General features: G+C 42.1%; 1 non-coding gene across 1 annotated transcript; it reads left to right on the top strand.

Annotated features, from left to right (window-relative positions):
* The first annotated feature begins 21,780 nt into the window (after positions 1 to 21,780).
* On the top strand, positions 21,781 to 21,887 carry LOC140858270 (small nucleolar RNA R71). Its single transcript, XR_012141837.1, has one exon. It is a non-coding gene; the product is annotated as a small nucleolar RNA R71 (small nucleolar RNA).
* Positions 21,888 to 22,186: the final 299 nt, after the last annotated feature.

A 22,186-nucleotide genomic window follows, 5' to 3' on the forward strand; every position in this document is an offset into this window, starting at 1 on the left:
GTTCTCTTTAGACCGGATGGGGGGAGAGGCCAAGCAACGCCCATATGTGTCCCCACAGTCCTGTTAGGGACAGGAGGAGAACCTTGCCTTAACTTGAGCAAAGTCAAAGGTCCGGTTCTCTTTAGATCGAATGGGGGGAGAGGCCAAGCAACACCCATATGTGCCCCCACAGCCCTGTTAGGGACAGGAGGAGAACCTTGCCCTAACTTGAGTAAAGTTGAAGGCCCGGTTCTCTTTACACCGGATGGGGGGAGAGGCCAAGCAGCGCCCATATGTGCCCCCACAGCCCTGTTAGGGACAGGAGGAGAACCTCGCCCTAACTTGAGCAAAGTTGAAGGCCCGATTCTCTTTAGATCGGATGGGGGGAGAGGTCCTGCAATGCCCATATGTGCCCCCACAGCCATGTTAGGAACAGAAGGAGAACTTCATCCTAACATGAGCAAAATCGAAGGCTCGGTTACACCTAGACCGGAGGGGGAAAAGGCCCAGCAGCGCCCATATGTGCCCCTGCAGCCGTGTTAGGGACAGGAGGAGAACCTCATCCTAACCAGAGCTAAAACTTGTTACGATATAAATAGGGGAAGAACCTCGCCCCGACACCAATTAAGTTCTGATCATTCAAGGCCAGATGGGAAAAAGAGGACCTTCCCAGCGGCCCCTTCGCAAGAAGACTTCATTCGGACTCCTACGGGAGCCGAACTTCGGTCTCGACTTTAACTGCAGGAAGACTTCGTCCGGACTCCTACGGGAGCCAGATCTCGTCTCCGACTCCGGCTACGGGAAGACTCCGCCCGGACTCCTACGGGAGCATGACTTCGTCCCCAACTTCAACCGCAAGAAGACTCTGCCCGGACTCCTACGGGAGCCAGACTTCGCCCCTAACTCCAATTGCAGATAGACTCCGCCCGGATTCCTACGGGAGCCGGACTTCCGCAACCCCACCAAGAGCAGAGGAAAAAATCCCACTCGAAAAAGAAAAAGGAGAAAGGGGAGAGGAGTTAAAAAGGAAAGCGATGGACTACGTCAGCAACGAATGGAAAACAAACAGCATCAAAGATGTAGAGAACCTCATCTCAGCAAGGATTGGGGTTCTTATCAAGAACCCCAGCTTTCTCTCAACGCAAGTCTGAGATAAGACGACTTCCTCAGGGTGACGAGAAGCTCAGACCTCCGAGCTCGAGCCCTGATGGGGGGCGCCAAACCCGAGCGGCCTCAGGCAAATCTGCGGCCATGGACGAAAGGACGGGTCGATGCGATGGCAATCGGGTACCTCCGAACGATGCAAAGGCCAAAAGAAGCTCGGCAAGCGATAATTCAACACATGAGTAAAATAGGTAGCAAAAAATTCTCTTCTCATATTATTTATTAAATATACAGCCATTAAGACTGAAGAAGAAGGATAACTGGAAAGGCGAGCCGACGTGGCAACAACCAGTAACCTCAGAACGACGTCAGAAAAAAAAAAAGAAGAGAGAAAGAGAGAGAAGGGAATACAACAATAACAATGGTAAAGGAAAGAAGTTCAGCAGGCAGCAATTCGACGTAAAGTGTGGACGAAGTAACAAAATCTCCTTCTCATTTTTTGATTAACAAGATGTACGTTACAAGACCCGAAGGGCCAGAAAAAGAAGACGTTACTACAAGACTCGAAAGGAATACATCGGAGACCACTTCAAGCTGTCGACTTCTCTTCTCGATTTCATCCTTCTCAGCAGTATTTTCCAGCGCGTGTGATAAACCTCTCGGCTCTCGCCCCCCACCTTGTTTCGCTCCATCATCGAAACTCCAATCCTAGGGGGAAAAGGATGGGATAGAATTCAGGAGGCAGCGAAGGCAACGGCAGCGGCGACGACGACCTGCATCAAGAAGAACTGGAGGTACCCCGGAGGTCGCGATGGCGTCGGAGGCATGCGCCACCACCGTGTGCTCCACGACGGCCACCATCCTAGGTACTCCGGTAAGATCGGCATGCGCTACTTCCACCGTCCCCACAACAAGTTCTACTGCCCCACCGTCGGCGCCGACCACTTCTGGTCTCTCGGCCCTGACGACGTCAAGAATCCCGCCACAGCTTGTGATGACAACTCTGCCCCTTTGACCGGTGTCACCCCGTTCAGCTACTTCAAAATTCTCGGACGGAACACCCTCACCGGTTGTCTCCGTTATTAAATTCCTGTTGTTGAAGGAATTCTCTCTCGAGCCCCCTTTAAGGCGACGGGAACCCTCAGTGACAGTTTGATAGCCGGAGAACTCGCAGGCCGCTGTTTTCCTCCTCACACTCCTCCTGGTCCGTGGCATCCTCTCGAGGTTGGCCTCCGGGGCGGGGGTCCTAGCGGGAGAACCCCTCGGAGAGGCTCGGGGGACTGAAGACGGCGGGGAGCCAGCGGGGATGGCAAAGACTGGTGCGAAGGGCGCTCGGAGTCGAAAAGGGCACCGATGGAGTGGCTGAGTGGCTAAACTCTCAGGCGAAAGAAAGGTGTCGACCCTCAGGCGAAGTGAAGTCCCTGAAGAAAAGGCGGGGGCTTAAATAAGCAACGGGGCCTAGCACAGTTATGGTGGCAGATATCCCTAGGTCAACCAGTGCCCGCCACGTGTCCCACTCACCGCAGCATAGGGCTGACCGTTCGCGGACCATTATGGCGTGACGCTTAGGATTACGCTCTGATGGGAGTTCCGAAAGGACTCTTCAGATCACCCTAATCGAAAAAAGGCTTCAGCACGCGCACATTAAATACCAAGATTTTCGAGGGCGGTCGTGTGCAGAATTCAAGGAAGCGACTTCGACTGTGAAAATTTTCTGTACTTCCTTCGATCGAAACTCGAACTCGAAAGTAGGGGGACTGGTGTTGAGTGTAAAACCCCCCCAAGCCAAAGTTCGTGTCAGGAGTGACTCCTCGGGGATTCTACCGGCGTCCGACCTACGGCGACAGGAAGGCTTCGTCCGGACTCCTATGGGAACCGGACTCCGTCCCCGACTTCAGCAGCAGGAAGACTTCGTCCGGACTCCTATGGGAGCCGGACTTCGCCTCTGACTCCAACTACAGGAAGGCTTTGTCCAGACTCCTATAGGAGCCGAACTCCGTCCCCGACTTCAGAGCAGGAAGACTTCGTCCGGACTCCTACGGGAGCCGGACTTCGCCTCCGACTCCAACTACAGGAAGGCTTCGTTCAGACTCCTACGGGAGCCGGACTCCATCCCTGACTTCAGTAGCAGGAAGACTTCGTCCGAACTCCTACGGGAGCCGGACTTCACCTCCGACTTCAACTACAGGAAGGCTTCATCCGGACTCCTACGGGAGCCAGACTCCGTCCCCGACTTCAGCAGCAGGAAGACTTCATCTGGACTCCTACGGGAGCCAGACTTTGCCTCCGACTCCAACTACAGGAAGGCTTCGTTCGGACACCTACGGGAGCCGGACTCTGTCTCCGACTTCAGCAGCAGGAAGACTTCGTCCGGACTCCTACGGGAGCCGGACTTCTCCCCCGACTCCAACTACAGGAAGGCTTCGTCCGGACTCCTACGGGAGCCGGAGTCCATCCGTGACTTCAGCAGCAGGAAGACTTCGTCCGGACTCCTACGGGAGTCGGACTTCGTCTCCGACTCCAACTACAGGAAGGCTTCGTCCGGACTCCTACGGGAGCCGGACTCCGTCCCTGACTTCAGCAGCAGGAAGACTTCATCCAGACTCCTACGGGAGCCAGACTTCGTCTCCGACTCCAGCTACGGATAGGCTTTGTCTGGGCTCCCACGGGAGCCAGGACTTCTTTCCTGAACTTCTGCTGAAGGTCTCGATCGAGATTCCTCGACAAATGATCCCCATCCAGGCTTCTGCGGAAATCAAACTCCAACCGAACTTCGACCGACAAGTCTGGACCCTCTGGCAGGCCGCAATAATGGCCATGACTTTGCTCCACTCCCTGCGACGGATCCTACACGGCTCCATCACTCCCTGGCAGGCTGCAGTAACGGCCACAACTCTGCTCCACTCCCCACGATGGATCCTATACGGCTCCATCACTCCCTGGCAGGCCGCAGTAACGGTCATGATTCTGCTCCACTTCCTGCAACAGATCCTGCGCAGTTCCACCACTCCCTGACGAGTCACGACAACGGACGCCGCTCCACTCCCCGCAACTGATTCCACGTGGCGAGCCATGGTGACAGCCACGACTCCACCCCATTACTCTTCATGATAAATTCCTCCTGGCTCTGTACGACCCACGACGAGGCGATCATAAACAGTCGCTATCAATCCTTTGCTCCCTCCGTCTATAAAAGGGGGACCCCAGATACGTTATTCTCTAAGCTCAAAATTCTATCCCGAAACTCTGCTAAAATTTTTGTTCGAGCACTCCATTCTTGTTGAGGCAGAGAACTGACTTGAGCATCGGAGGGTCTTGCCGGAGCAACCCCACCTCCGATTTAGACTTCTTTTGCAGGTCCCGGCGGTGACCGCGACTCCCTCGACTCCAGCTTCTCCGGCGCAGGCGAATTTTTGCACCAACACATGGGTTACGAGGATAAAAAAAAAAGAGAAGAGAAAAGAGAAGGCTTAATCATGAAAGAAAATCTTAATTTATTTGAAAATTTTTAATTTCATTCTGATCTTCAATTTGATGCAATTAGATCATTAAATTTTCAAAAAATTTCAATATGAACCCTGGCTATGCAATCTGTCTGCTTATCATTACAAAAAGGTCACATATGCTCATGTGACAGACATATGTGGAAGAAGAGGCTAATATGGACAAAATATTCTTCCCTTTTTCTCTTGTTCATTTGGAATGTGGATCTGATCATTCCTCCCATTCCTGGTGACCCAACATCGGCAACGATTGTGAGAGTGATGGTTTGTCGGTCAGTGAGAAGGCAGTGACCGCTTCTCCATTTTCACAATCAAGGTACTTTCTTTAACTTACATTTTGTTCTTTCTTAAGGGTAAGGTTTTGCCTTCGTTAATCCATCCATTCTTCCTATTGGTGAATGTTGATCAACTCTACCTGAAACTTACAAGGGCTACACATCAGTAAGAGAGATAGACAAAAGAGTTAGAAGAGATGACATCTAGAAGAGTTGGAAGGTCTTCACATGACTCCCCACTCTCTAGCATGGACTCAACTGGAAGCTCCAAAGCCCCCGATCATTGTAAGTGTAGTCTTGTAGCTAAAATATGGACTTCATGGATTGATCATAATCCTGGAAGAAGGTTTAGAGATTATCCTAATTATCAAATGAGTGTAATCAGTATCTTTAATTTATTTTTTTAATTTTTCAATTATCGAATTGTGCTAATATAAGTTGTTTAATTGTAATGTGGTTATTAATTGATGGTAGAATGATTTATATTATGGATATTTTGCTTGGATTGATCTGGAGATAAGAGGACGAGCCAAAGTAGCTCTACTTGAGAAAAAGGATGAAGTAAGGGACCTGAAAGCCAACGTGAGAAGATTGCCTACTCTTGTTGGAAGATATAGAGGAGAAAATTCTAGTTTAAAAAAAATATATGACATAACTTAAAGGAGAGACAATCGATTTGTTAGAAGAGATAGAGAATTTAAAGAAAGAGGCTAGTGCATCAAAGATGAGGCAAGAAGAGTGAAGGTAGAATGTGTAGAGTTGAAGAGAAAGCTTGTAAAGCATGCTGCAAGGGAAAAGCTATATCTGATTGTAATCATATTTTTATTCTTTCTACTAACAATGGTGGTCATGTTTTAATTGACTTCCATCTATGTTATTATGTAATGATTTTGAAAGTGGAGGGACAAGCTCTACTGTATTGAAGCTTTTGGAAGTCATCTTTGTAATGAATGTAATGCATCAATGTTATCGAATGTAATGGTTTGTTATTAACTATTTGCATCTCTTGTTTAGTTAATGCTAAGCTTGAAATAGGTTTAATGCTTGGCACATGGTCTTATTATATTAAACAAATAATGATGAAATAGCACATGCATGAAACTAGCAAATATGAAATGGCACATGCACAAAACTTAAGCAAATTTGAATGGATAGCAGGTTTGAAGGGCCCCTACTATTAATTAAACAGTGAACTCTATTATTGAAGTTATGTTCTTGAAATATGGAATATTAAGATTTGAAAAATATCTAATGGTACGGTTGTTGAAATGGAATTGATAAGCTAAAATTGCATATGCTCCACCCATTGCTAGTGCCCTTGATATAAGTTGAAATGCCACTGCTAATGCCATTGTTATTATAGTTGAAACATGAAGCAGTAGAGAATGCCACTGCTACAGCCACTACTAAGCCATTGTTTGAATAACTAATACACTATTACATGCTATCTAAAATAGGAAAGTTTAGTATGAGTGCAACTTATAAAAGTAAACAAGTTGTACATTATTTTAATTATTATACTAAGGATCAACTTTGTGATCCTGCGAGCATTACTATTCGACAACTTGCAATGAAACATTCTAAATCCTTTGTTATGCCATTGAGCAAGCTTTGAAGCTGAAACATTAATGCTTCTATAGTATAACCTTGTTTGAATACTCTTTTGCTGCACTTCTATTGCAAGATATTGAAAGAAATAAACAAGTTCATCCTCCTTGTCTAAAAATATGAAACAAAAATAATTTTAATGTATACTCAGACCTTGCTAGCATGTGATACTCTTGTGCCTTGCTGAACCTTTTTTTGGACTATATATTTGTTCATTGACAAGTTCATGGATATCTTGTTGAACTACTAACCAAACTAAGATTTATATGAATACTTTTTCTTCAGTAGTTGTATACTTTCTTTATCTCATTGAACCACAACTTGGACAAAGCTAATGCCACTGCTAAACCCTAGTTCATAACCCTTACTGAACTTCTATTGAAAGATATTGAAAGATGCCAACAAGTTCTTATTACTGAACATGAAACAAAAATGGAGAAGTTCATGGACAAATATGTGATACCCTTCTAAAACATTATTAAACAAATCCCACTAGTGCATTATGAAACTTGGACTATGCTACTGAGACATTACATAACTCAATACAATCCATATGTAGCTCAGCTTACAAATTTCACAACCCAATACAATCTACCTGTAAATCAACTTAAAAATATTATCCGATTCACTGCACTCTGCCTGTAAATTAGCTTAGAAATATTATATAACTCAATGCAATCCATTTATAAATTAGTTTACAAATATTACGTAACTCAATTCAATCCATTTGTAACTCAATGCGCAATACACCATTCCACAACTCAGCCATAGTAGAGACAACCATAGTGCCTGAAACATTATAAATAACAAACATTCATATAAACATTACAAAAACTTTGAACATATAAGGCATTAAAAGTTGAAAACATTGTGGCCAAAATATTGTGAAAGAACAAAGCCTTATGCCAAAGGATCAAGTGCACATTCAACTTTTCAAAGCATTAAAAATTACATTGTCTCCACAATAAAACTTTTCGAAGCACATCCAACTGACATTGAGTGAACATTAACATTTAATCCAAAAAAAAAAAAAACTTATTTCATGATAGTCAAACATTGAAACTTAATACATTGTTCCCCTCTTACTAACTAAAAAAATCTAACATCCACATTAGGTGCCTAGAAAACATCAGCCTATGCAATTAAGAATATTTGATTGTTTGCATCTCTATCAATTACAGCTAGAAGCTCACCCCTACAAACCCATTTCAAAAACTAACCATAAAGCCCAAATATAGGCCTACAACTTGCCAAAAATTCTCTTCTAAAAGCTTCAAAACCAACATACAATCTCTAAAACTATAAACCATTAGCAGATCTCTCAGCCTTGATGATTACTGTTGTCCACCTATTACTTCTTCTGATCTCTTCATAGTAGTCGTATAGTCTGCCAAAATATTTGCTACGAGGCTCTCTAATAGTCTTTAAAGCTATTTGTCTGACCTTCCAATATTTAGTCACACTTACGTCAACTTTAAATCTTGTCCTAATGTCATGCCTCATTTCTGTAGGTTTGTAACTAGGACACAGTCCAAGTTTTTCTTCAAATTCTCTTGCAATCCACCTAGCTATATATCATTTGACTATTCTTATGGCTTCTTATATATTGGTGATTATCAACATAAGTCTTAATTTGAAATTTATGAATACCTTTCTCATATGAATACCATAAGCTTAATGGACAACTATTAAATAAATATTTTACCTCTCTACTTTAATAGCCTCATTCTTCATGATTGCTATCATAGGTGGTCAAAAATAAAAACTAACTCAAACTATATAGATAGGATGAGTCGGAATCATATCCTTGGAGATCTAGGATAATTGTGTTTAAAACAAAAAATAAGAGAAAATTCAGAATTTAATGTGCGTTGAAGTTGTTTAAAAACTTTTAAAATCTAAGTAAATAAAAAAAATTAATTCTAAATTAATGGTAAAGGTGATCAAGCAAGAAAGATCTCAAAGATTATGAATTATTTTTTTGCAAAATATATTTAAGTACTTAAAATCATACAAGAGTGGCTTGTTATGAATGACCTTTTGAGTATAATCTATCTCTATTTGAATATGAACCGTATCCTTCAGATCACGGCTCGTCTCTTTACGAGTACAGATTATCCCAAGAGGTTTTAAAAAGAAAGGATGAGAGATCAAATCTTAAGATAATCTATTTTTTTCTTGAGCACGCATCGATCCTGTGGATCACGGCGTGTCTCTAAAGAAAATAGATTGTTTAGATTAATAATTTAATCATTAAAATAAAAATATAAGCATATATTGAAAAAAATAATTTTTTATTTTTTTGCATGAAAGAGAAGTACGTAAAAGATAGAGCAAAAAAAATAAATTTGATTTACAAAAGAAATCATCTCCTCTCAGAGATGCGGGAGTTTAGCCACGCGTGGTATTAAGTCCCCATGCTTCCAGCATCTTCATCTTTTGGACCTCAAACTTCTTGGATGAAAGGGTGAAGGAAGATGGAAAAAGAAAGGATATTGATGTGGAAGAGAAAAAAAAAGAAAAGAAGAAAGAAAGGAGGAATAGAGGAGAGGTTTGAGTGGAGAGGAGGTTGGCGGCTTGAGAGAAGATCTGTCGGGCGAGGGGAGATGGCTTAAGGGTGGGAGGAAAGGGTCTTATTTATAGACGAAGGCAGAGGCATGAGGAGGAGTTTGTGTGAGAATTAATCCATAAGAGTGAGTGGGGCCACGTGAAATAGCGAGAGAGGGGGAAGGGCGTGTGAATTAAAAGAGGAAGGATGTGGGGGGCCACGGTGAGACTTTGGCCGTGGACGGAACTTTTGGACGCCTGAGAGTCTGGATGCATGAAATGAAAAAAAGAAGGATGTGGGGCCCGGTTTGTGGAGGGCGTGGGAGGAATAAGTGGTAAGGAAGTGGGGCCGGGCGTTACGAGAGGAGAGTGCGTGGACATCTTGGGGCGTGAAGGACTTTGCGAGAGGAAAAGGGGGGGGGGGGGGGGGGAGAGAGAGAGAGGGGAGGGGAGTTGCCTGTGTGCGGCATTTTTTTTTTCTACTAATTTAGAATTCCATAAGATGTGCGGTATATAATTATTTTTTAAATAATATTTTTATAAATTAAAAATTTAATATAATATAAAACATATTGTTACGGTCGTGAGCATTTCGGATTAGCGCTATATCATAATACGTATCAAGCTCTTAGATCATCAATACGATCGCTGATTGCCGTATGAGCTGAGGAGTCCATTTTCATGCTGAGCTGAGATGTCTCCGAAGTCTGACCTGTGTATGAGCTGTTCAGCCGATTTATCTCTTCGACGTATGCAACAGCTATCTCTCCTGAATAGATAAGATTTGGGATAACCATCTCTCCTGATTTCATGGAAGCGATTAAGAGCTGAATTATCTTGCCCAGTTTAGCATGTCCAACGGCCCGACAATCTCAGGATTGTACAGTCTTACAGCTAACAACCTAGCTGTTCGACATTTTTCTATATAAGAAACCAGAGCTTCGAGCACCCATGTAAGTTCAATCGAATCCCTCTCAGAGAATCCGTTGCTGTTTCTTTGTTCTCTGTTTTTCTGACTTGAGCGTCGGAGGATCCTCGCTGAAGCCACAACCTCTGGTTTGGGACTTGTTTTGCAGATAACTCTAGTTCCGACATCATCGCGTGAGGTTTCTAGGTGTCCGTCTTTCAACTCCGATCGATTTAAGCAGCAATAGATAAAGGAAGGGCCTATATTCGCATTTATGGCTCCAAGATAGACATCTTCTCGAAATTCCAATGCCGCCGCCTCCCGACAGGCAGCCAGCCAGGCTGACAATCAAGTTCATCTGCTAGCACTGAAAATCCCTCCACTGGTTCAACCGATCGTCCCTTCATCGGTTCAACCGGCTCTATCGGTGCTAGTCATGGTCGATCAATTCGGCAGCTCTTCCAACAAATTCAACATTTGATGACTGTAGTTCAGACGGTCCAGACCTTTCTCACGCCTTTTCAGGCGGTGCCATAGCCTCCTCAGACTATCCCTGCACCCCCTACGGTGGTGTGTCATGCAGTTTCCTCGGTGGTGTCGCCTGTACCTTCCATAGTGGTGCTCCCGCAGAATCCTATTTTGTTTGCAGCTCCGCAGCCACCACTTCAACCAGAGCCGTAGGTGCCTCCTTGAAGTCCGGAGAGAAGATTAACTCATCATAGTTGCCTTAGGGCCCAGCAGTCGGCCAGACGGCGATCTCCAAGCCTACAGTCGGGCCATGATTCAACCCTCGGATGCCAATCTCTTTTGCACTCCGAGGCTGGTACTGTCCATGAAGTTGACTTTGAAAGATGGTTCTAGGAGCTTGGTGAGCAGTTGGATCAGAAAATTGAAAAGGTCCTCAATAATAATGGCTGCTCGACACTGCCCTACGAAGGGTATAACAGCCAACCATCCTTCGTCCCGAGGATTATGCAGGAACCACTCTCCTTGTACTTCAAACTACCTCAGCTGGAGGTCTATGACGGGACCATCGACCCCATCAATCATGTGGAGACCTTCAAGGCAGCCATGCTCCTTTAAAGAGCGTCAGATGTAATCCTCTGTTGAGTGTTCTCTCCAACTCTTAAAGGGGCCACTCGGTAGTGGTATTCAAGTTTAAGGCCGGCATCTATCCATTCCTTTGAAGATTTGTGCCAGTCTTTCATCGATTATTTTATCAGCAGTTGGCGACAGTAGAAGCAGTCTGACTACCTCCATACCATCAAGCAAAAAGAGGGTGAGTCAATCTGCTCTTTTATGAACAGATTCAACATGGCGACCCTGAAAGTCCAAAATCTGGATCAGTCGACCGCGATGGCCGCAATGATAAGCGGTCTCCTGAAGGACTTGAAAAGGTTGTTAGTTATAACTTATCCTCAGGATCTCCCAGATATATTTGTCCGTATAGAGAAGTATGCCTACATGGAAGAAATCTTTGCCGATGATACTTCCGTCGGTTCAGCGACGATGGGACCCAGTAAGAAGCGCCATCTAAGATGAGAGGAGAAAAGACACCAGCATTCCCAATCTCCACCCTTGAGATGGAATAATGGGGGTTAAAATTATCGATCCCGCAGTCCTCCGAAAAAGATTCGGCAACCATCATCTCCTAAGTAGTACGATAGCTACATGCTCCTGAATGTTCTTCGGAAAGAGGTGTTATTACAAGTGGAGCCTGAGTCATCTGAGCCTTGATTGATGAAAATAAGATCGGAGCACTACCGAGACCCAAATAGATACTAACTTTACCATTGTGACCACAGACATGATACTGAAGACTGTCACCAACTTCATGACGAGATCGAGTGGCTTGCCAGACAGTAGCGGCTGAATCATTTTATCTGAAGAGTGGCTCCTCAACATCGAACTTTGAGAGTCAGCAGCCGCCCCCTTTGCCTCAGCAGCATCTCCCTCAACCTCAGCCACAGCAAGCACCAGTGCGGTGGGAACGATAGCAGGTCGGAGGGCAAATGGCGGAAGAAGAGCAATCAATCCGAGGAGAAATTCACATGATTATTGGGAGATCATCTGGAATTTGAGCCGAATGGTGAAAATTGGCTCACATCTAGATGAAGTAACCAAATGCCGACTCATTAATCTTTTGCAGAAAAATGCAGGTCTTTTCGTCTGATGGCAAACTTTGATCTGGTCATGCGAGTCATGTGAAGCTCTAATCATGCGAGATAGGGCTAACTTACTAGACCCCAGCAAAGCTTGAGTCATGCGAGAAGCGGAGGAAGACCCTTAGAAAATCTTCGAAGGGCTAACTTACCAAACCCTAGAGAAGACCTCAATGACTCCAAGATTTCTATATGGAGCTAACTTACCAGACCCCAGCAAAGCTTGAGTCATGCGAGAAGCAGAGGGAGATCCTTAGAAAACCTTCAGAGGGCTAACTTACCAGACCCTTAAGAAGACCTCGACGACTCTGAGGCGAAGCTAACTTATTAGACCCCAGCAAAGTTTGAGTCACACGAGAAGTAGAGGACGACCCTTAGAAAATCTCTGGAGGGCTAACTTACCAGACCCTCGAGAAGATCTCGACGACTCCGAGGTGGGGCTAACTTACCAGACCCGAGCAAAGTCCGAGTCATGCGAGAAGCGGAGAGAGATCCTTAGAAAATCTCAGGAGGGCTAACTTACTAGATCCTCGAGAAGATCTCGACGACTCCAAGGTAGAGCTAACTTACCAGACTCTAGCAAAATCTGAGTCACACAAGAAGCGGAGGGAGACCCTTAAGGAACCTCCAGAGAGCTAACTTACTAGACTCTCAAGAAGATCTCGATGACTTCGAGGTGGGGCTAATTTACCAGACTCTAGCAAAGCCCGAATCATGTAAGAAGTGGAGGGAGACCCTTAAGAAACCTTCAGAGGGCTAACTTATCAGACCCTCTAGAAGACCTCGATGATTTTGAGGTGGGGCTAATTTATCAGACCCTTATAGAGCCCGAGTCGCACGAAAAGTAGAGGGAGACCTTTAGGAAACCTCCAGAGGGATAACTAATCAGACTCTTAGAATGTCATTGAGAGTGTAAGATACCGTAGGCATAAGCTCGCCGCTGGCACACACTGCCTCTTGTGTGAAGATGAGAAGTGCTAGATATCGTAGGCACAAGATCACCGTAGGCACATAACTCCACTCATGAAGACTAACTAATCAGATCCTCGAGAAGACCTCGACGACTCCAAGGCAGGGCTAACTTACTAGATCCCTGCAGAGTCTGAGTCGCATGAGAAGTGGAGGGAGACCCTTAGGGAATCTCTGAAGGGATAACTAATCAGACCCACCGAATGCCATTGAGAGTGCAAGATGCCGTAGGCACATGCTCACCGCTGGTACACACTGCCTCTTGCATGAAGATGAGAAGTGCTAGATGCCGTAGGCATAAGATCACCACAGGCACACAACGCCACTCGTGAGGAATAACTAATCAGACTCTCAGAATACCACTGAAGAGCCCTAGATACCGTAGGCACAAGCTCGCCGTTAGTACACACAACCTCTTCAGAAGAAGAATAAAAAGACAGATAGTATACGACTAGAAGTATTACCTCAACTAATACTCCTTCCACCTGAGGCATTCCCTCAGACTCAGGAGTAGGGGGGCAATGTTGAGATAATTGTTATGATGCCTCAAATTCATGAACAGCCAGATTATATTCAAGTTGTGCTAAACTGTTCTAAATATGTTCACTTCAATCAAAATTATCCTAAATATATCTATGCTAAAGCTGAGCAACCTAGAACCTTACTCATGCTGAGCTGAACATTAAGTATTTTTTCTCATTAATCTGAGCGTCTATTTGTGTCATTCTCTATGAGCCGAGCAAAATTCACAGTCTACAGATACAAATTTAAAACTAAAAACGAAGCAACGACTTTCAGAACAATTTTTTTTTTATTTATTCATCAAAATCTTTACAAAGAAGAAGCCAATGCTCCAAGCACTTTACAAAGAAAAAATTGGTGTTTCAAACACTTTGGAGGATGGTTGCTCGAGGCACCGTCTTGCGAACAAGAGAAAAAAATAAGGAAGGTAAGAAGAAGAAGAGGAGGATAGCAGAAGAAGAAAAGGAGGACAACGAAAGATGAAGAGGAAGAAGAGGAGATGAGGAGGGACGTTCCACTGCAATCGACGGAACATCAGATCAGCCAGGTGAGCTGGTTCGATCTTCATCCATCAAGGACTTCACCTCCTCAACATCCGGATGAGTGATGTGCAAATCTTAAAATTTGTAAATAAAACCGCAAGCACACGGTGTGTAGAGTAGCACGACCAGCGAGTACGGGTCGATCCCACAGAGACTTGGTTTTAAAAATGATTTTCAAATCTATGCTCAAGCGAGCTTTAACAAAAATCGAAAGTCGAAAGTTGTTTGCTAAAGACAATAAGACTAAGGATCTAGGGTTTTTGAATCCACTAGATCTAGATTAGGGAATTCTACCTAGAATTTTTCTTATTGATCCTAACGACTACTCCTCTTGTCTTTCCCAAGCATAGATTATGAAGGGACTAAGGCCCAACGATAACCCATCAAGATTCTTTACAGGGGAGTAGTAACTAGGATCCCTTAGGGTTTTCTCCTCCTATTTACTGAATCAAGCATGAACTATGAAGGGACTCTGACCCAACTGTAGTTCATCAAAAATTCTTGGCAAAAGAGGAAGAAAAAGAAACCCTAAGAAAAAGAAAGAACCCTATGTAAAATCCCTACTCATGATCTAGCTTCATCGCAAACCCTAGAAGGGATGCTTAGCTAGACATGATCTAAATCTACTTGCAAAATTTAAATATAGAAAAATAAACTACCCTAATTTCATAAATTAAACTATCCTAATTGCATAAATTTAAACTGCATAATTTAAACTAACCTAATTGCATAAAATTAAATTGCATAAATTAAACTATCCTAATTGCAAGAAAAATAAATTGCATAATGTAAAGAGATGAAATTGCATAAAAATAAGATTTTATATATAAAAAAAATTTATTACAAAAACTTCAAAGCTCGAGGCTTGAAAAGAGAGCTAAAAACCCCACTATCTAGGGTTACAAGCTTGATCGGAAGGAAGAATAATAACACAAGGGCCTTTGGGGGCTTTTTATAGGCATTTGGGGGTTATAAGGTTTTCAAAACTTTAGATGTGGGACTAAGAGATTTTAGAAGGTTGTTAGGAGGGTTTAGGAGCTCAAATCTCGCTCAAAAAGTACTTAAATCCATCAAGAAACCCTAGAAATTGTTTCAGCCGTCCGATCTTCATCTAAAGGACCCAATTCATCTAATAAATCAAGCTGGAAACGATTCTGGCCGTCGGATCAAGATCTGGATGAAGCCCTGTCGTTGGATCGCGCTGCAGAGATGGGATCAGGTCGGATGCGTTGCGGACCATCCGATCAAGGTGCTGGAAGATTTCGTCCGTTGGATCGCGCTGCAGAAGGATCCCGTGTTGTCCTAGTGTTTATTGCTTCTTGCAATTGCCTTGATTACGGTTGGATCTTGACCGGCTGCGATGGTGGCCGTCCGATGGCGCAAAAATGTGGAGCGTTAAATCTTGATCAGAGAAGATCAGACCATTGAGTGATGTGAAGTTACCAGGTTGCCCTTCGGACCTTCTTCTCTCTCCTCATGAGCCCTGGACCGCGTGCATAGATCGGGTTCGCGATGCATTGCAGTGAGCCGAGACTCGCTGATTGGTTGGTTTATGGTGCGCCGATGGGTCCATGGTCCATGCGCCTGTTGCTGTGGACCAGGCGGCTAACCAGATCACTAAATAAATTGATTTTTGATCAATTTTGATCTGATTTGACTCGGGTTTGATCCAATTGAGTCTTCTTTCTTCATTCTTCAATTTCTGGGTCAATTTAACTCCGTTTTGTGTAAAATTTACGTCGTTGGAATCCTCTTTCCTTGTTCTTTCTATTGATGACCTCTTTTTCTATAAAATATAATAACAAGTATCAATTTCCTAATTAAATTAGATAATTTAGATATTAATTGATACTTTTTATGTCAATTTGTGACATAAATCACACCCCCCAACTTAATCATTGCTAGTCCCTTAGCAATGTACCAAAATAAGATCATATTCCAAAAAGATCCTTCCTTTGCAAATTAATTTAAGATCGAAATTCAAGAAGTTTTCTAGTATTACTAAGTAATGAGCTTTGAATTAGAATCGGTAGTCAGTCTACTTAGGAGCTTTCTTAGAGTACACTTAAAGTTTTATAGCACTTGTGTGAGTGATAACTAACTTAGTATTTCAGTATTAACTTATACAGGCCAATTGTATCATTTTTCATAACTTAGTTCGATTAATTTTTTATACACCCCAGATTAAACAAAGAACTAAGGTAGCTTTCACACTGTTTTTTTTTTTTTTTTTTTTTTTTTTTTTGCTGAGCATCCTGGCCTTCCCACCATCGTTTGACGCGAATCTCAACACTTGACTTAGGTGAAGAGACCCGATTACTAGGCTTAGGGCAATCCACATTTACTCTGTGTTTTGCATTTTATTTCAGGTAGGTAGCTCTTTCCTTAAATTCAAATTTCTTCAATTGGGGTGTAGAAAAAATTATCTAATTTAAATAATACTCAAATCCTTAATTGGCCTTACAATTAACACCTACTTTACCTTATTAGTGTGCATGTGCAATTGGAAGTGCTAATAGTCTTTAAATGACCTAAGCCACCAAGAGTCTAACCAGCTAATCTTCTCCGTGACTCACTACATTAGCAAATACTTTCTAACTTACTCTTATTTCTTTTCTAGATTAATTTATTTCTTTTTTTTTTTGCATAAAAATAAGATTTTTAAAAAATTAATATATTAAATGCAAGAATTAACTCATAGTGGAAGGAAAAGAAAATGATAACACCTGATTTTGTTCAAGCTCTCCCCCCAACTTGACCGACATTGTCCCCAATGGAGTTTATCTAATTTATTTGTCCTAAGCAAACTGAAAACAAAGAAAGCTTTAGAAATTAAATAAGCTGGGTTGCCTCCCAGAAGCGCTAAGTTTTATGTCTTCAGCCAGACCAAACCTCGAAGCAACTTAATCAGAATAAGTTGGTTCATAAAGAACCATGGCATCTTCAACAGTCTTGACAGGTAATTCCAAGAATGATTTTAATCGTTGACCATTAACTTTAAAGATAACACCATTACTTGGGTTTTCAATCTCAACAGCTCCGTGTGAAAAAACTTCCTTTACTAAAAATGGTCCTGTCCATCTAGACCTAAGCTTTCCTGGAAACAGATGTAATCTAGAGTTATATAAGAGCACCTTTTGTCCGATATTGAAAGTTTTTCTTATAATTGATTGATCATGAAATGCTTTGGTTCGTTCCTTGTATATCCTTGCATTTTCATAGGCTTCATTTCTAAGTTCTTCTAATTCATTCAATTGAAGCTTCCTATGGTTTCCAGCGTCGTTCAAATTTGTATTTAGTTGTTTGATGGCCCACATGGCTTTGTGTTCTATCTCAATAGGCAAGTGACATGGTTTACCAAACACAATCCTATAAGGAGACATTCCTAGATTGGTCTTGAAAGCGGTTCGGTATGCCCAAAGTGCATCAATCAATTTCAAAGACCAATCCTTTCTATTGGCACTAACAGTTTTTTCCAGGATTTGTTTGATTTGTCGGTTTGACACTTCAACTTGCCCACTAGTTTGAGGATGATATGGTGTGGCCAATTTGTGGGTGACATTATACTTTTTCATCAATGTTGCAAAAGGTCGGTTACAAAAATGGGTTCCCCGATCACTAATGATTGCCCTAGGAATATCGAAACGGGATAGAATATTTTTTTTAAGAAACTTAATGACCATTTTGCTATCGGATGTTCTACATGCAATTGCTTCTACCCATTTTGAAACATAATCAACTGCTACTAGAATGTATTCATTTCCAAAGAAATTTGGAAATGGTCCCATGAAATCGATCCCCCAAACATCAAAAACTTTAACTACCAAGATTGGGTTGAGTGGCATCATGTGTTGCTTGGTGATTCGGCCCATTTTCTGACATTGAACACAACTTTTACAATATTCATGAGCATCCTTAAATAAATTGGGCCAATAAAAACCACATTGGAGAACCTTAGCAGCAGTTTTCTTAGACGCGAAGTGACCCCTACATGCTTGATCATGATAAAAAGATAAAATATTCATGACTTCGTTATCTGGGATATACCTTCTAATAATTTGATCAGGACATTGTTTAAAAAGATAAGGATCATCCCAAATGAAATACTTCACTTGGGCAAAGAATTTATATTTATCCTGCTTAGTCCAATGAGAAGGTATCTTGCCTATGGCTAAATAATTTACAATATCAGCAAACCAAGGTTCAGTAGACACAGACATGAGTTGCTCATCTGGGAAAGATTCATTGATGGGTGGTTCACTAGATGGTGCAACTGGAATTCGGGACAAATGATCTGCTACAACGTTCTCAGTGCCTTTCTTGTCCCTAATTTCTAGGTCAAATTCTTGAAGGAGCAAAATCCATCTGATTAAGCGTGCCTTGGCATCCTTCTTTGCTAGGAGATGTTTAATGGCTGAGTGATCGGTGTAAACAATGGTGTGGGTCCCAACCAAATAAGATCTAAATTTCTCTAAAGCAAAGACAACGGCAAGGAACTCCTTCTCAGTTGTGGTGTAGTTAAGCTGCGCATCATTTAAGGTTTTACTTGCATAATATATCACTCTAGGCAGCTTATTTATTCGTTGACCTAAAATTGCGCCCACAACATGATCGGACGCATCACACATTAATTCAAATGGTTCAGACCAGACGGGAGGATGAATGATTGGAGCTGATACAAGTGCATTTTTTAGAAATTCAAAGGATTCCAAGCACTCATGAGTAAATTCAAATTTGGTATCTTTTGCCAAAAGATTAGTCAGTGGACGTGCTACTTTGCTAAAGTTGGCAATAAACCTTCTATAGAATCCAGCATGACCTAAAAATGAACGTATTTCTTTCACAGATTTAGGTGGTGGAAGACTTGCAATTATATCTATTTTGGCCTTGTCCACTTCAATCCCCTTTTTAGAAATGACATGGCCAAGAACTATTCCCTGTTTGACCATAAACTGATATTTTTCCCAGTTGAGAACTAAGTGCTTCTCCTTACATCGTTCTAGAACTAATTGCAGGTGATTCAGACACTCAGAGAAGGTTAGGCCAAAAACAGAAAAGTCATCCATAAAAATTTCTAGAAATCATTCTATCATATCTGAAAACATGCTGATCATGCATCTCTGGAAGGTTGCCGGTGCATTACATAGTCCAAAGGGCATTCGTCTATAGGCAAAAGTACCAAATGGACAGGTGAATGTAGTCTTTTCTTGATCTTCAGCGGCTATGGGGATCTGGTTGTAACTGGAGTATCCATCAAGAAAACAGTAAAACTCTTGTCCGGCTAGTCTTTCCAACATTTGATCAATAAATGGCAAAGGAAAGTGATCTTTCCTTATCGCAGCATTCAACTTTCTATAGTCTATACAGACCCTCCATCCCGTTTGGGTCCTAGTTGGGATAAGTTTGTTTGCATCATTTTGGACCACTGTTACCCCAGATTTCTTGGGTACTACTTGAATTGGGCTTACCCAAGAGCTATCAGAAATAGGATAAATTATTCCACTATCTAGGAGTTTCAGAATCTCCTTTTTAACTACATCCTTCATAACTGGATTAAGCCTTCTTTGGGCTTCTCTTGTTGGTTTAGCCTCTTCCTCTAAGTATATTCTATGTTGAACTATAGAAGGGCTTATTCCTTTGATATCTGCTATGGTCCAACCTATTGCCTCTTGATTTGCTTTTAGAACTGACGATAACTCCTCCTCTTGCTTGGGATCTAGGTCTGATGCAATAATTACAGGCAAAGTTTCTTTGGGTCCTAGATATGCATACTTGAGATGTTCTGGGAGGGGTTTCAGTTCTAAAATGGGTGCTTCCTCTATCGATGGTTTAGGTGATGAGTTCACCATCTCAATGATTGGTTCAGTAGGAAGTATCGATTCCTGATTAATCTGATTTTCTTTAAATATTTCATTGACATCCTCAGACTCATGGATTAACCAGGGGTTAGACTCTAGGTCGACTTCATCATCACTAATGTCAATGGATTCATAAATACCATCTTGGACTACATTGACATCAGCATGAGAAGAGGATTCCTGTTCTAAGTTAAAAACATTAAGCTCAATGGTCATATTCCCAAAGGATAACTTCATTAGACCATTTCGACAATTGATTTCAGCATTGGCCGTAGCTAAGAATGGTCTTCCTAAAATGACAGGTATATGTCCTTTAGGATTCGCAACTGGCTCAGTCTCTAAAACAATAAAATCTACAGGAAAAATAAAATTTTTAACCTTTATCAGAACATCCTCGACCATTCCCTTAGGGATCCTGAGAGATCTATCGGCTAACTGTAATGTGATCCCAGTAGGTTGAAGTTTTTCTAATCCTAGTTGTTCATACACCGAATATGGAAGGATATTCACACTAGCTCCTAGATCTAGCAAGGCCTTTTTTATATTGGTTTCTCCAATAACACAAGAAATTGTTGGAGCTCCAGGGTCCTTATATTTAATTGGCACATGGCTAGATAGGTATGAACTGACACTTGCAGCCAAAAATGCTTTCTTTGGTACATTAGTGGTCCTTTTCCTAGTGCAGAGATCTTTTAAAAATTTGGCATAAGTTGGAACCTGATGGATTATATCTAAAAGAGGAATATTAACTTGGACTTGTTTAAATACCTCTAAAATTTTGTCTAAATGTTCAGATTTATTGGATTTCAGTCTGTTTGGAAAAGGAGCTCTAGGACTTTTAAGTACTGGACTAGGTGAATTTTCAGTTTCTGGTGCTTGAGATTGAAAGGTAGTAGTTTTAGAAGGTGACTCGGCAGATGAGTCATCTATATCATCAAGTGCAACTACCTTATTGTCTATTTGTTTTCCTGATCTTAAGGTATGAATGGCATTTACACCATTAACTTGGTTTCCTTGTTGGGGTCGTGGACCATTTTGGTTCCTAGGATTTGGCTCAGGTTGGCTAGGTAACCTACCATGTTCTCGTTCACTAATGGTCGAAGCCAGCTGACTTACTTGCATTTCCAGACGGGCTATAGCTTGGGTGTTATTATTTATGAGTTGACCTGTGGTTTGCATAAAGCTGGTATGTGTCTTCATCATGGCTTCTAGGCTTTTCTCTAAAGAGGTAATTTTCTTGTCATTATCATGGAAGCCTGGCGGGTTGTTCATTACTGGGTTGGACCTTAGATTTTGCTGATTGAAATTTGGATTGCCTACATTAGGATTCTGGGACCATGAGAAATTCGGGTGATTCCTCCAACCTGGGTTATATGTGGGTGCATAAGGATTGTTCAATGATCCTTGATAGGTGGCATTTACCTGTGCACACTCATTCGAGTAGGAACATTTTTCTAAGACATGGTCTGGTGCATTGCACCCTTTACACATGGGTGCAGATATTTGATTTACATTGGCTGGTCTCTGTAATTCTAAGGCTTCCAATCTACGTGTTAAGGTTGCAATCTTGGCCTCTGATGCTAGGGTTGGTTGAATTTGATGCATTCCTCCTCTTGAAGGTGTAGCTTTATCAGGTTCCCTAGTTGTTTCCCACTGTAAATTTTTCTCGGCTAGGTCTTCTAAGAATTGCCAAGCTTCAGTAGTTTCTTTGTCCATAAATTGGCCTTGGCACATGGACTCTAGCATGGTTCTTGAGTTTGAATCTAACCCCTCATAGATGATCTGGCATAGTCTCCAAGTTTCTATTCCATGGTGTGGGCATTGGGTCAAAAGATTCTTGAAACGATCAAAGTACTTCCAAAATGATTCACCAGCTAGTTGGTAAAATTGATTTATTTCATTCCTAATCCTAGCTGTTTTATGATGGGGGAAATACTTTTTTAAAAATGTTCTCACAAAGCCCTCCCAGGTAGTGACAGAATAGTTTGGCAGACTATAAAGCCACTTCTTAGCATTGTCCTTAAGGGCAAAGTTGATTAATCTAAGTTTGACCTCATCCTCTGTTAATTGCAGTTTCATGGTTGCACATACCTCCTCAAATTCTCTAATAAATATATAAGCATCCTCTAATCCTGTGAATTTTGGAAGCATATTTATGATTTGAGGTTTGATTTCAAAATTGTTAGCTGTGGATTGTGGCAACCTGATAC

This window comes from Elaeis guineensis, chromosome 5 (genome assembly GCF_000442705.2).
Source record: "Elaeis guineensis isolate ETL-2024a chromosome 5, EG11, whole genome shotgun sequence".
In the NCBI taxonomy this organism is placed as follows: domain Eukaryota; kingdom Viridiplantae; phylum Streptophyta; class Magnoliopsida; order Arecales; family Arecaceae; genus Elaeis; species Elaeis guineensis.